The 16,399-nt window shown below is 39.7% G+C and overlaps 1 long non-coding RNA gene across 3 annotated transcripts in view; it reads right to left on the bottom strand.

Moving 5' to 3' along the window:
• The window catches only part of LOC110129350 (uncharacterized), a 51,601-nt gene that overhangs the window by 4,177 nt on the left and 31,025 nt on the right, over nucleotides 1-16,399 (bottom strand). For all 3 annotated transcript variants that reach the window (XR_011486868.1, XR_011486867.1, XR_011486869.1), the window contains one exon: nucleotides 11,286-11,361. This is a non-coding gene — a long non-coding RNA (uncharacterized lncRNA). The remainder of the gene's footprint in view (nucleotides 1-11,285; nucleotides 11,362-16,399) is intronic.

The raw sequence follows: 16,399 nt of genomic DNA on the forward strand, positions 1-16,399 counted from the left end.
TATGGGCACAATATGGTCACAATTCTTTTTTTATCTTTCCCTGTAAGTTTTTGCCAAGAGAAGAGAAATAAAATAATCAGAAGGGTGATGAGGTTTTTTTTTTTCCTTTAAGAAATTCTAGAATGAGGACTGAGCACCCACCAGGGAAGAGAATGAGAAAACTGAAAATAGGAGGAAACTGCTCTTATGGTCTTTTTGCCAAGCAGCTAAGACCTATAAGCACCAGTGCCAAGGCTAGTGTTTTAAACATGCAAAGCAAGTTTGTTAATGATGGAAGATTATCTTTCATTAACACCTGGAAATAGGACAAGGAACTAAATAAAATGTAGTTACTGTTAGTGGAAATTAAAAAGGGACCCAGACTTTACTTAAGTTTATTTTATACCATTTTGCTCCAAGTGCATTTTCTTCATGGTCCTTAGGACTTAGACATTGTTCAGGTCTGTAAACTTAGTAAACATAATATTATGGGGAAAAAAAACTCAATAACTTACTGGATAACTTACTGGAATGACATGCTACCACATGCCTGACTGGGTCTTACCACCATAGTCAGAAGTCACTGTTTTTAGTGGCAACTCGTCAAACTGCAGGGTCACCATGCAGTCATGCAATCCCAGCCTATTATCATCACAGCTAAGATTTACTGAATTCCTACTAAAAACCAGGTTCTGGGCAAAGCACATTATGTGCATTATTTCATTTAATCCTTCCAATAACCCTAAGGGGTTAGGTTTAGCATTATACTCACCTTACAGATGAGAAAAAAAAAAAAAAAACTGAGTGCAGTAACTTACACAAAGTCACACAGTAACAAGTGGCAGAGTTAGAGTTTGAACCTGGGAAGTCAATCTATGGAGCCCACAGCCTTGACCTACTCCTGCTGCAAACCCCGAGGAGAAAAGTTTAAGTGCAATAAATATTGTGTGATAACTATGACCTCACATTTTCTTTCAAAGACAGTCAGTTTGGTCGGGTAAAGAGAATGCAAATACGTTAAACAATTGAAAAACACTCTGATAAAACACAATAGTAACAATCATTCATTGCTTTTGGTAGAATAGTCTCTGATGGGGGGTTAGTTCCTAAATCAACAATAAGGAAAAAACTAAACACAGACAAATTACTCCAAAATGCCTTAAAATTGCTCATGAAGTACATTTTGATAGACACAGCTTTGTAAGGAAACAATAGATTCACCTCTCCCTTCTCACGCTCCCTCTGGGATGTATCCACATTTAGGAGAATGGCTGAGCCTTACCTTCAAAATGTAAATTCTCTCTTCTCTCTCTCTCTACTTTCCTCCTCTCTTTCATTGTGTGTATTTTAACGTACATAATTTAAAAATATGTATGATGCTACTCAGGGCTTCCCAGATGGCGCTAGTAGTAAAGAACTCATTTGTCAATGCAGGAGACATAAGAGATGTGAGTTCAATCCCTGTGTCAGGAAGATCCCCTGGAGGAGGGCATTGCAACCCTCTCCAGTATTCTTTCCTGGAGAATCCCATGGACAGAGGAGCCCGGCAGGCTACATAGGGTCCACAGGATTGTAAAGATTCGGACACAAATGAAGCGACTTAGCTTCAGTTACGCTATTGTAATTAAGTATGATGTCAGTCTATTGTACAAACCTAGAATGGAATATAAATGTGAAGGCCACCCAAAGTAAAGAAAAGTAATAACTTTTCTTTTATAAACACAGTATCTCAAGGATAGTCTGACATGCCGGTGTCATGGCATATACACACTGTCCATTCGTCTAAGAAAATCATCGTAGTCTACCCTGGGCATGGACATGATTCAAGCACAAGCAAATTTCTCACAAGAAGAGCAAATTTCTCTTTCATCCTAGTTGTCTAAAATTAGTACAAGAATTGAGGTGCTTGGAACTTGCACAGAACTTGGAAAGCTGAGATCAAGAAATTTAGGAGATGGTGCTGAGAAAAAGAAACATGAAGCAAACAAGAGGAAAGGGAAGGACAATCAAGAATGCTCTGCCAGGACACTGATTTCAGAGAAAGAAGGTAAGGAAGGCAGGTGGAGTGAGAAAAAGCTCTCTGCAAAATCCAGTATATCCTGCATGTTCCCAGGTCTCATTATATTGAGCCAGGTCCAGAAAAGAGCTTATTCGCAAAAAATTGTCATAAAGTTTAAAAAGAAGAGGAGGGATTGAAACAAGGCTAGAACTAGAGCAGGGTGAGTGACACTAAAAGATGATGCTGTGAAAGTGCTGCACTCAATATGCCAGCAAATTTGGAAAACTCAGCAGTGGCCACAGGACTGGAAAAGGTCAGTTTTCATTCCAATCCCAAGGAAAGGCAATGCCAAAGAATGCTCCAACTACCGCACAATTGCACTCATCTCACACACTAGTAAAGTAATTCTCAAAATTCTCCAAGTCAGGCTTCAACAGTATGTGAACTGTGAACTTCCAGATGTTCAAGCTGGATTTAGAAAAGGCAGAAGAACCAGAGATCAAATTGCCAACATCCACTGGATCATTGAAAAAGCAAGGGAGTTCCAGAAAAATATCTACTTCTGCTTTATTGACTGTGCCAAAGCCTTTGATTGTGTGGATCACAATAAACAGTGGAAAATTTTTAAAGAGATGGGAATACCAGACCACCTGACCTGCCTCTTGAGAAATCTGTATGCAGGTCAGGAAGCAACAGTCAGAACTGGACATGGAACAATAGACTGTTTCCAAATAGGGAAAGGAGTACCTCAAGGCTGTATATTGTCAGCCTGTTTATTTAACTTATATGCAGAATACATCATGAGAAACTCTGGGCTGGATGTCACAAGCTGGAATCAAGATTGCCGGGAGAAATATCAATAACCTCAGATATGCAGATGACAGCACCCTTATGGCAGAAAGTGAAGAAGAACTAAAGAGCCTCTTGATGAAAGTGAAAGAGGAGAGTGAAAAAGTTGGCTTAAAACTTAACATTCAGAAAACTAAGATCAAAGGGCATCTGGTCCCATCACTTTGTGGCAAATAGATGGGGAAACAGTGGAAACAGTAACAGACTTTATTTTCTTGGGCTCCAAAATCACTGCAGATGGTGGCTGCAGCCATGAAATTAAAAGACGCTTGCTTCTTCTTTTTTTTTTTTTTTAGATGCTTGCTTCTTGGAAGGAAAGTTATGACCAAGCTAGACAGCATATTAAAAAGCAGAGACATTACTTTGCCAACAAAGGTCCATCTAGTCAAGGCTATGGTTTTTCCAGTAGTCATGTATGGATGTGAGAGTTGGGCCATAAAGAAAGCTGAGTGCTGAAGAATTGATGCCTTTGAACTGTGGTGTTGGAGAAGACTCTTGAGAGTCCCTTGGACTGAAAGGAGTCCACCCTAAAGGATATCAGTCCTTAATATTCATTCATGCTAAAGCTGAAACTCCAATACTTTGGCCACTTGATGTGAAGAACTGACTCATTTGAAAAAACCCTGTTACTGGGAAAGATTGAAGGCAGGAGGATAAGGGGACAACAGAGGATGAGATGGTTGGATGACATCACATCACTGACTCAGTGGACATGAGTTTGAGTAAATTCCGGGAGTTGGTGATGGACAGGGAGGCCTGGCGTCCTGCAGTCCATGGGGTTGCAAAGAGTCAGACACGACTAAACAACTGAACTGACTGACTGAGTGACACTTGCCTTGAGCACCAGATTTAAGAGGTGCCAGTAAATTCTATCATGGAGATAAACAATACTTTAATGCAATAATCCAAAAAAATCAAATTGGCAAACTACAACTAGACACCTGATTTGCCAATAAAGTTTTATTGGAACCAAGGTCAGTTTCAGGGTGATGTTATTCAGTTACTCAGCCATGTCTGATTCTTTGCGACCCCATGGACTACATCACACCAGACTTCCTTGTCCTTCACTATCTTCTGGAGTTTCCTCAGATTCATGTCCACTGAGTCAGTGATGCTATCTAACCATCTCATCCTCTTCTCCTTTTGCCTTCAATCTTTCCCAGAATCAGGGTCTTTTCCATTGAGTCAGTTCTTCACATCAGGTGGCCAAAGTATTGGAGTTTTCAGCTTCAGCATCAGTCCTTCCTATTCAGGGTTGATTTCCTTTAGGATTGACTGGTTTGACCTCCTTTCCATCCAAGGGACTCTCAAGGGTCTTCTCTACCACCACAATTCAAAAGCATCAGTTCTTTGGTGCTCAGCCTTCTTTATGATCCAACTCTCACACACACACGACTACTGGAAAAACCATAGTGTTGACTATACGGACCTTTGTCAGCAAAGTAATGTCTCTGCTTTTTCATACACTGTCTAGGTTTTTCATAGCTTTCCTTCTGAACAGCAAGAGTCTTAATTTCATGACTGCAGTCACAGTTCACAGTGATTTTGGAGCTTTTTTCCCCTTCTACTTGCCATGAAGTGATGGGACCAGATGCCATGATCTTAGTTTCAAATGTTGAGCTTTAAGCCAGCTTTTTTACTCCCCTTTTTCACCCTCATGAGGAGCTCTTTAGTTCCTATTAACTTTCTGCCATTAAAGTGGTATCATCTTCATATCTGAGGTTGTTGGTATTTCTCCTGGCAGTCCTGATTCCAGCTTGTGATTCATCCAGCCTGGCATTTTGCATGATGTACTCTTAACTCAGTTGGTAAAGAATCCACCTGCAATGCAGGAGACCCTGGTTTGTTTCTTGGGTCGGGAAGATCTGCTGGAGAAGTGATAGGCTACCCACTCCAGTATTCTTGGGCTTCCCTTGTGGCTCAGCTGGTAAAGAATCTGCCTGCAGTGCGGGAGACCTGGGTTCATTCCCTGGGTTGGGAAGATCCCCTGGAGAAGGGAAAGGCTACCCACTCCAGTATTCTGGCCTAGAGAATTCCATGGACCAGAGAGTCAGACATGACCAAGCAACTTCCACTTTCACTTTCACTCTGTATATAAGTTAAATAAACAGGGTAACAGCCTTGACATACTCCTTTCCCAATTTTGAACCAGTCTGTTGTTTCATGTCCAGTTCTAACTGTTATTTCTTGACCTGCATACACGTTTCTCAGGAGACCTGTAAGGTGGTCTGGTGTTCCCATCTCTTGAAAAATTTTCTAGTTTGTTGTGATCCATAGTCAAAGGCTTTAGCATAGTCGATGAAGCAGAAGTAGATGTTTTTCTGGAAATCCCTTGCTTTCTCTATGATTCAACAAATGTTGACAACTTGACCTCTGATTTCTCTGCCTTTTCTAAATCCAGCTTGAACATCTGGAAGTTCATGTACTGCTGAAACTTAGCTTAAATGATTTTGAACATTACGTTCAGTTCAGTTCAGTTCAGTCGCTCAGTCGTGTCCGACTCTTTGTGACCCCATGAATCGGAGCACGCCAGGTCTCCCTGTCCATCACCAACTCCCGGGGTTTATTCAAACCCATGTCCACTGAGTCAGTGATACCACACAGCCATCTCATCCTCTGTTGTCCCCTTCTCCTCATGCCCCCAATCCCTCCCAGCATCAGAGTCTTTTCCAGTGAGTTAACTCTTCACATCAGGTAGCCAAAGTATTGGAGATTCAGCTTCAGCATCAGTCCTTCCAATGAACACCCAGGACTGATCTCCTTTAGGATGGACTGGTTGAATCTCCATGCAGTCCAAGGGACTCTCAAGAGTCTTCTCCAACACCACAGTTCAAAAGCATCAATTTTTCGGCGCTCAGCTTTCTTCACAGTCCAACTCTCACATCCATACGTGACCACTGGAAAAACCATAGCCTTGAGTAGATGGACCTTTGTTGGCAAAGTAATGTCTCTGCTTTTTAATATGCTATCTAGGTTGGTCATAACTTTCCTTCCAAGGAGCAAATGTCTTTTAATTTCATGGCTGCAATCACCATCTGCAGTGCTTTTGGAGCCCAAGAAAATAAAGTCTGACACTGTTTCCACTGTCTCCCCATCTATTTCCCATGAAGTGATGGGACCAGATGCCATGATCTTAGTTTTCTGAATGTTGAGCTTTAAGCCAACTTTTTCACTCTCCTCTTTCACTTTCACCAAGAGGCTCTTCAGTTCTTCTTCACTTTCTGCCATAAGGGTGCTGTCATCTGCATATCTGAGGTTATTGATATTTCTCCCAGCAATCTTGATTCTAGCTTGTGCTTCCTCCAGCCCAGCGTTTCTCATGATGTACTCCATTACTAGCATGCAAAATGAGCACATTTGTCCGGTAGTTTGAGGATTCTTTGGCATTGCCCTTCCTTGGAATTGGAATGAAAACCGATCTTTTCCAGTCCTGTGGCCACTGCTGAGTTTCCCAAATTTGCTGACATATTGAGTGCAGCGCTTTCAAAGCATCATCTTTTAGGATTTGAAGTAACTCAGCTGGAATCCCATTACCTCTGCTAGCTTTATTAGTAGGTAGTAAAGCTTCCTAAGGTCCACTTGACTTCACACTCCAGGATATCTGGCTCTGTGTAAGTGATTACACATCATGGTTTTCCCAGTCATTGAGACCTTTTTTGTATAGTTCTTCTGTGTATTCTTGCCACTTCTTAATCTCTTCTGCCTCTGTTCAGTTCAGTTCAGTCACTCAGTCGTGTCCAACTCCTTGAGACCCCATGGACTGCAGCACACCAGGCTTCCCTGTCCATCACCAACCCCCAGAGCTTGCTCAAACTCATGTCCACTGAGTCGGTGAAGCCATCCAACCATCTCATCCTCTGTTATCTCCTTCTCCTCCCGCCTTCAATCTTTCCCAGCATCAGGGTTTTTTCCAATGAGTCGGCTTTTTGCACCTGATGTGAAGAGCAGATGGCCAAAGGATTGGAGTGTCAGCTTTAGCATCAGTCCTTGCAATGCATATTCAGGACTGATTTCCTTTAGGATTGACTGGTTGGATCTCCTTGCAGTCCAAGGGACTCTCAAGAGTCTTCTCCAACACCACAGTTCAAAAGCATCAATTCTGTGCTCAGCTTTCTTTTACGGTCCAACTCTCACATCCATACATGACTACTGGAGAAACCATAGCCTTGACTAGACAGACCTTTGTCGGCAAAGTAATAACTCTGCTTTTTAATATGCTGTCTAGGTTTGTCATAGTTTTTCTTCCAAGGAGCAATTGCCTTTTAATTTCATGGCTGCAGTCACCATCTGCAGTGCTTTTGGAGCCCAAGAAAAGAAAGTCTGTCACTGTTTCCATTGTTTCCCCACCTATTTGCCATGAAGAGATGGGACCGGATGTTAAGTCTGCCTCTGTTAGGTCTTACTGTTTCTGTCCTTTATCATGCCCATCAGGGTGATTAAGGTAGGGTCACAAAAGTGGTCAATAGCATTCTGTCTTCATTTAAAAACTGGAATTTTGTTCAACACAGATAGTTTGCATTAATTTTGAATTTTAAAAAATACTACACTAAAACATTTTTTATTTTGATTACTGATTCTGGGGACTCCTCTTATATGTTTTGCCTTACTCACTGCACCCTAGTCTTGGCTTTGGTTTTAAAAGAGAAAGGGAGGAGGCATTAAGAGATAGTCAGTGGTTTAAAGACATATGCAGGGATTTGGGGTCAAGACTTAAAGCAGAAAAGTTGGAGACTACATTTTATCCTGCTGTGTGCATTCTGTGCCCTGGGCGCCCTCACGCCAGTGAAGGCCGTTCTTTCATTGAGCTCCTTCTCTTGCCTTGGCAGCTGCACTCACTTTTATATGCAGGTTCTGGAATGCTGGGAGCTGTATGGCAGCCAACATCTCTCCTCTCCCTTCTCAAACATGACGTTCTCTGTAATTCACTTACAGACACCTCTTTCCTTAGCCCTTCTCACCCAGGGAGCTTGATCAAGGAATCTAAGAACTAAGCCTCATTTGCCTTCTCTGGGTATGCAAGTGAATTTGCATATATCTTGTGTCCATTTGCATTCCCCTCACATGGGGCATTTAGAATAAAAACAACATTCATGAATCAAAATGAAGCTTGTTCCATTCTTTCTCTGTCAAAGTATGGCGTAAGTAAAAGGATACCGCAGTGTGAGAAAAGGGCTGAAATTATATTTGCCAGGGTTATGTGTAGTTTTAAAAGCAATTCAATTTGGTGGCATTTACCACCACAAAATTGGGGTTTAATATTTATAGGCTTAGCCCAGGAGAATACAATCATTCATGACCGAAATGGCCACCCTCTTCCTCTACCATTCTTGTAGAAATTTGAGCTAAAGGCCCCTAAAAGCTGAGACTGCTCTCTTTTCCTCCCCCTGGTCACTGCTTAACGGGTGGGAAGCCTGATGGTTCCAGTCAGTTGACTTCCCCATTTGAGATGAAATGCATAAAGACCAACTGAAAAGGAGAAAAGGAAGGAGGAGTGATGCTCCTCATCTTGCCTCAGCCTCTTTGGGAACTTAAGAACTAGGGAAAAGAAAAAAGTCACCTAATATGAACACTGCACAGAATTTCATCTAAAGAAACAAACCAGTGAACAGAGGGCTACTGGTCTCAAAATGAGAGGGAATCCCAAATAATGAAAACTGACGTGATAAACAAGGATAAATTCATTACAGAGTTGTTGTTAGAACTGTTAAGTAAGACTATGTCAATGAGCTTTCAGCACTATGAGTAAAAGTACCTAGCTAAAGGGCGGAGTTTTGCAATCAGCGTGACAGGTAGATAGTTCAGTGAAGAAGGATGACTCAAACCTTCACAGCTCAAGAAAAATCCACTTACTGCATTTCACCTCCTTATCGTATAATACTCAGTTCTTGGAGCAACTTTCTGGTCACTGGATGATTCATAACCAAGAGAAGGGGTGTTTTGGAGAATGGATTTCTAGTTTCAAACAGATATACCTCTTACTATAACTTTCCAAATTGGCATCCTAGTTTGTAATTCAGAGTTTTATAAATTTTGTTGTGTATGAATCAATGCATAATTCAACTCTTGATTGAACTGAAAAAAAATCAGGCTTCTTAACAAACCTGTCAACAAGTCTTATCATTTCTGCCTTTAAAATGTCATATGCATCTGGAGAAATACTATGAGAAGCATGCAGATATATATGAACAGAGCAGCTCTATTACCATTGTTCTAATAGCCATTTAAAAAAGTATTGGAAGTAACCAAATGTCCATCATTAGGAGACTGGTTAAATATAGTATGGTAAATTCATACAATGTGGAACACTACCATATATAAAAATAGACAGCCGACGGGAATTTGCTGTATGACTCAGGGAATTCATACTGGGACTCGATAAGAACTTAGACGGGTGGGAAGGGGTGGGAGGTGGGAGGGAGGTTCAAGATGGAGGGTACATATGAATACCTATGGCCAATCCATGCTGATGTATGACAGAAACCAATATAATATTGTAAAGCAATTATCCTTCAATTAAAAATAAATTTTTTAAAATTCACAGTGTAGAACTCAGACAGCTATTAAAAAGAATAAGATAGATTTATATATAATGTATATATAATATTTATGATCAAAATTTTATGGAATGATATCAATATTGGTAGTTGTTTAGAGTAGGATTGGAGAAAGACTAGGGGAACAGTAGACTTTTATAAAGTATTTCAATCACCATTTAAATTTTTACAATGGTTATATAGTTCTTTTCACAATAAACTGTGGAAGATTCTGAAAGAGATGGGCATATCAGACCACCTGACCTGCCTCTTGAGAAACCTGTATGTAGGTCAGGAAGCAATAGTTAGAACTGGACATGGAACAACAGACTGGTTCCAAATAGGAAAAGGAGTACATCAAGGCTGTATATTGTCACCCTGCTTATTTAACTTATATGCAGAGTACATCATGAGAAACGCTAGGCTGGAGGAAGCACAAGCTGGAATCAAGATTGCTGGGAGAAATATCAATAACCTCAGATATGCAGATGACAGCACCCTTATGGCAGAAAGTGAAGAAGAACTAAAGAGCCTCTTGATGAAAGTGAAAGAGGAGAGTGAAAAAGTTGGCTTAAAGCTCAACATTCAGAAAACTAAGATCAAAGGGCATCTGGTCCCATCACTTCATGGCAAATAGATGGGGAAACAGTGTCAGATTTTATCTTTTGGGGCTCCAAAATCACTGCAGATGGTGATTGCAGCCATGAAATTAAAAAGATGCTTACTCCTTGGAAGGAAAGTTATGACCAACCTAGACAGCATATTAAAAAGCAGAGACATTACTTTGTCAACAGAGGTCCATCTAGTCAAGGCTATGGTTTTTCCAGTAGTCATGTATGGATGTGAGAGTTGGATTATAAAGAAAGCTGAGTGCCAAAAAATTGATGCCTTTGAACTGTGGTGTTGGAGAAGACTCTTGAAAGTCCCATGGACCACAAGGAGATCCAACCAGTCCATCCTAAAGGAAATCAGTCCTGGGTGTTCATTGGAAGGACTGATGCTGAAGCTGAAACTCCAATACTTTGGCTACCTGATGCGAAGAGCTGACTCATTTGAAAACACCCTGATGCTGGGAAAGATTAAGGTCAGGAGGAGAAGGAGACAACAGAGGATGAGATAGCTGGATGGCATCACCAACTCGATGGACATGGGGTTGGGTGGACTCCGGGAGTTGGTGATGGACAGGGAGGCCTGGCGTGCTGCGGTTCATGGGGTCACAAAGAGTCGGACCTGAGTGAGTGACTGAACTGAACTGAACTGAATAGTTCTTTTATATAAAATATTAATTTATAGTTATTGATATGTAGTAACTGAAGTAAATAATATACTCCCTACTTATGTGGATTTACTAATTCATATATATCACATACACACAAAGTGAGTGTGAAAGTAAGCACTAGCACATGCAAAAGAAAACATGCTAAATATAAAATTTCTCATTAAGTAATGGGATTCTAGATGATTTTTATTTTCTTCTTTAAAAAGTTTTTTAAGATTTTTTTAAGGATATTGGTATAGTTTTCTTGCTATAAATAGCATTTGTTGTTTATTCTTTCAAGTTACAAAAATTATCCATTTTCAGAGTAGAAAACTTAGAAAATACACACAAAAAATAAAAGAACACTATCAAAATTTACCTGTAACTTCAATATCCAAAGTAACTATTGTTAACCTTTTGGTTTATAACTTTCTGGTCCTTTTGCAGTGTTTTTCTTACAAAAAAGATGATCCTTGTATTTGCTCTGTGATCTATGTTTTTGTTTGTTTGACACATTATCCAGAATATTTCTCCATGCCCATAAAGTATTCTCCTATATGATTTTTATAACTGCATAATATTCCATAATAAGATATGTTATAATTTACCAAGCCAACACTCTACTTCTGGACTGTCCCACTTTTTAATAACATTCTAAATAACTCACCAATGAGCATTCTTTTGACTGTATCTTCACATCCATCCCATTATTTCTTCTGGGTAGATTCCTAAAATTGAAATTTCTGGACCAAAGAGTAAGGCATTACATTTTTATTGTGGTAAAATACATACAACATTCAATTTACAATTTTAATCTTTTAAAGTTTACAATTTATTGCCACCAATTACATTTATAATGTGCAAACATCGTGACCATCTAGTTTTTCATCACCCCAAACAAAAATCTCATCCCCTTTAAGCAGTAATTTCCTGGTCCCTTCTTCCCTCAGTTCCTGGCAACCACTAAGCTGCTTTCTAACTCTATTGGGCCATACAGACTGATATAGCTCAGTATTCAGATTTGCCTGTTCTAGATATTTCATATAAATAGAAATATTTGGGCCTTTGTGCTTAGCTTCCTTCATTTAGCATAACATTCTTAAGTTTCATCTATTTGTAGTATATATTATTACTTAATCCTTTTATATGACTGAATATTATTCCTTTCTATGGCTAATGCTAAGTCACTTCAGTCCTGTCTAACTCTTTGCAACCTATGAACTGTAGCCCTCCAGGCTCCTCTGTCCATAGGATTTTCCAGGCAAGAATACTGGAGTGGGTTGCCATTTCCTTCTCCAGGGGACCTTCCCAACCCAGGGATTGAACCCATGTCTCTTCTATCTCCTGCATTGGCAAGAGGGTTCTTTATCATTAGCGCCACCTGGGAGGCCCCAATACATTTAGTTAATTAAGTCATTCGTTGGTGCACATTTGGGTTGTTTCTACTTTTAGGCTGCTATGGACATTTCTGTACAGGTTTTTGCTGGAACATCTGTTTTCAATTCTTTTGGACATACAATTGACCCTTGAATAACACAGGCAGGTGAAGATTCACATATATCTTTACAGTCCCTCCATATCCATGGTTGCACACCCAATTCAACCAATCTTGGTTCCTGTTGTGTTGTAATACATATTTATTGGGGAAAAAATCCATGTATAAGTGGACCATGGCAGCTTAAACCTGTGTTATTCAAAGGTCCACTGTATATTCAGGAGTGGAATTATCAGATCATGTGGCAATTCTGTATTTAACTTTTTGAGGAAATGCCAAACTGTTTTCTACAGTGAGCTATACCATTTTGCATTCCCATCAGCAATGTATAGAGTTCAAATTTCTCCCCATCCTTATCAACACTTGTTATTTTCTATTGTTCTTATTGTTGTTAAAATGACCATTCTAGTACGTATGAAGTGGTATCTCATTTTGGTTTTGACTTTCATTTCCCTAATGACTAATGCCAAATGATTCCTTTTTGCCAAATTCAGACTGAAATTGAAGAAAGTAGGGAAAACCACTTGACCATTCAAGTATGACATAAATCACATCCCTTATAATTGAAAGTGACAAATGGATGCAAGGGATTAGATTTGATAGACAGAGTGCCTGAAGAACTATGGATGGAGGTTTGGGACATTGTACAGGAGTTGGTGATCAAGACCACCCATAAGAAAAAGAAATGCAAAAAGGCAAAATGGTTGCCTGAGGAGGCCTTACAAATACCTGAGAAAAGAAGAGAAGCAAAAGGCAAAGGAGAAAAGGAAAGATATATTCATTTGAATTCAGAGTTCCAAAGAATAGCAAGGAGAGATAAGAAAGCCTTCCTCAAGCTGTGGTACATATACACCATGGAATATTACTCAGCCATTAAAAAGAATTCATTTGAATCAGTTCTAATGAGATGGATGAAACTGGAGCCCATTATACAGAGTGGAGTAAACCAGAAAGATAAAGACCATTACAGTATACTAACACATATATATGGAATTTAGAAAGATGGTAATGATAACCCTATATGCAAAACAGAAAAAGAGACACAGATGTATAGAACAGACTTTTGGACTTTGGGAGGTGAGGGTGGGATGTTTTAAGAGAACAGCATTGAAACATGTATATTATCTAGGGTGAAATAGATCACCAGCCCAGGTTGGATGCATGAGACAAGTGCTCGGACCTGGTACACTGGGAAGACCCAGAGGGATCGGGTAGAGAGGGAGGTGGGAGGGGGGATCGGGATGGGCAATACATGTAAAACCATGGCTGATTCTTGTCAATGTATGACAAAAACCACTACAATATTGTAAAGTAATTAGCCTCCAACTAATTAAAAAAAAAAAAAAAAGAAAGCCTTCCTTAGTGATCAGTGCAAAGAAATTGAGGAAAACAATAGAATGGGAAAGATTAGAGATCTCTTCAAGAAAATTAGAGATACCAATGGAACATTTCATACAAAGATGGCCACAATAAAGGACAGAAATGGTATGGACCTAAGAGAAGCAGAAGATATTAAGAAGAGGTGGCAAGAATACACAGAATTGCTATACAAAAAAGATTGTAATGACCCAGATAACCACGATGGTGTGACCACTCACTTAGAGCCAGACATCCTGGAATGAGAAGTCAAATGGGCCTTAGGAAGCTTCACTGTGAACAAAGCTAGTGGAGGTGATGGAATTCCAGTTGAGCTATTTCAAATCCTAAAAGATGATGCTGTGAAAGTGCTACACTCAATATGCCAGCAAATTTGGAAAAGTGGCCACAGAACTGGAAAAGGTCAGTTTTCATTCCAATCCCAAAGGAAAGCAATGCCAAAGAACATTCAGACTACTGCACAATTTCAATCATCTCACATGCTAACAATGTAATGCTCAAAATTTTCCAAGCTAGGCTTCAACAGTACATGAACGAGAACTTCAGATGTTCAAGTTGTATTTATAAAAGGCAGAGGAACCAAAGATCAAACTGCGAACATTCACTGGATCATAGAAAAAGCAAGAGAGCTCCAGAAAGACATCTACTTCTGCTTTATTGACAACGCCAAAGCCACTGACTGTGTGGATCACAACATACTGTGGAAAATTCTTCAAGAAATGGGAATACTAGATCACCTTACCTGCCTCCTGAGAAATCTGTATGCAGGTTAAGAAGCAACAGTTAGAACTGGACGTGGAACAATGGACTGGTTCAAAATTGGGAAAGGAGTATGTCAAGGCTCCCCACGTGGCACTAGTGGTAAAAAACCTGCCTGCCAGTGTAGAAGATGTAAGAGACGCAGGTTTGATCCCTGGGTTGGGAAGACCCCTTGGAAAATGAAATGGCTACCCACTCCAGTATTCTTGTCTAGAGAATTCCATGGACAGAGGAGCCTGGGAGGCTACAGCCCATGGGGTCGCAAAGAGTCAGACATGACTGAAGCGACTTAGCACAGCACAGCGCATGTCAAGGCTGTATATTGTCACTCTGCTTATTTAACTTATATGCAGAGTACATCATGCAAAATGCTGGGCTGGATGAATCACAAGCTGGAATCAAGATTTCCAGGAGAAATATCAGTAACCTCAGATACGCAGATGACAACACCCTTATGGCAGAAAGTGAACATGAATTAAAAAGCCTCTTGATGAAAGTGAAAGAGGAAAGTGAAAACCTGAATTGAAACTCAACATTCAAAAAACTAAGATCATGACATCCAGTCCCATCACTTCATGGCAAATAGATGGGGAAACAATGGAAACAGTGACAGACTTTCTTTTCTTGAGCTCCAAAATCACTGCAGATGGTGGCTGCAGCCATGAAATTAAAAGATGCTTGCTCTTTAGAAAAAAAGTAATGACCAACCTAGACAGCATATTAAAAAGCAGAGACATTACTTCGATGACAAAGGTCTGTCTAGTCAAAGCTTTGGTTTTTCCAGTAGTCATGTAGGGATGTAAGAGTTTGGCCATAAAGAAAGCTGAGCAACAAAAATTGATGCTTCTGAACTGTGGTTTGGAGAAGACTCTTGAGAGTCCCTTGGACTGCAAGATCAAACCAGTCAACCCTAAAGGAAATCAATCCTGAATATTCATTGGAAGGACTGACGCTGAAGCTGACGCTCCAATCCTTTGGCCACCTGATTTGAAGAGCCGACTCATTGGAAAAGACCCAGATGCTGGGAAAGATTGAAGGCAGGAGGAGAAAGGGACAATAGAGGATGAGGTTGTTAATATGGCTTCACTGACTCGATGGACATGAGTTTGAACAAGCTCTGGGAGTTGGTGATGGACAGGGGAGCCTGGCATGCTGCAGTCCACGGGGTTTCAAAGAGTCAGACATGACTGAGTGACTAAACAGAACTGAATGACTAATGATGCTGAGCATCTTGTTGTGTTCATGTTGATCATTTGAATATATTTTTTGGAGAAATGTCTATTCAAATTCTTGGTCCATTTTTAAATTGAGTTGTCTTTTTATTGTTGATTTGTAAGAGTTGTTTATATATTCTGGATACTAATCCTTATCAGATATATGATTTACAAATATTTTTCCATTCTGTGGGTTGTCTTTTTACTCTTTCGATAATATCCTTTGATGCACAAAAGATTTTCATTTTTATGAAGCCTAATTGTCTATTTTTTCTTATACTGCTTGTGCTTTTGATATCATAATTAAGAAACAACTGTCACATCCAAAGTCATGAAGGTTTGACATTTTTTCCTCAAGAAGTTTTATAGTTTTAGCTCTTATTAAATATAATGATCCCTATATTTGATTCATTTTGAATTAATTTTTGTATATGCTGTGAGGTAGGGGGTCTAACTTTATTCCTTTGCATGTGGATATCCAGTTGCTCCATTACAATTTACCAAAAAGATTATTTTTTCCCCATTGAATAGTCTTGGAACTCTTGTTTAAAATCAAAGTATTGCTTTGAGATCAGAAAACAAAATCAAAGTAATACAAATGTATATATGGAATGTGTTTCCTCTTTTCTTCTCTATCACTTCTATTACCTTTCATCAGGTCTTATGCCCTCATACTCAGATTAATGTAAGAGTCTTCTAATTATACAACCTCAGTGACAGAGCAATCTCTCTTTACTACTACCATGTTATTTCATTGCTCAAGAACGGGTCAGGTTGCTACTGTTTAAATATCAACTGGTGACTAGACCTCAGAGTATAGTTACCTCATCAAAGTATAGTCAACTGTGTCTCTTAGCCTAAAATAACCAGCCAGACTTACCCATTGCTTCTACTATAAATGGATTTTAAGGAAAATCAAGTTAAAATATATTCAAA

The sequence above is a fragment of the Odocoileus virginianus genome, chromosome 3 (assembly GCF_023699985.2).
Source record: "Odocoileus virginianus isolate 20LAN1187 ecotype Illinois chromosome 3, Ovbor_1.2, whole genome shotgun sequence".
Lineage (NCBI taxonomy): Eukaryota > Metazoa > Chordata > Mammalia > Artiodactyla > Cervidae > Odocoileus > Odocoileus virginianus.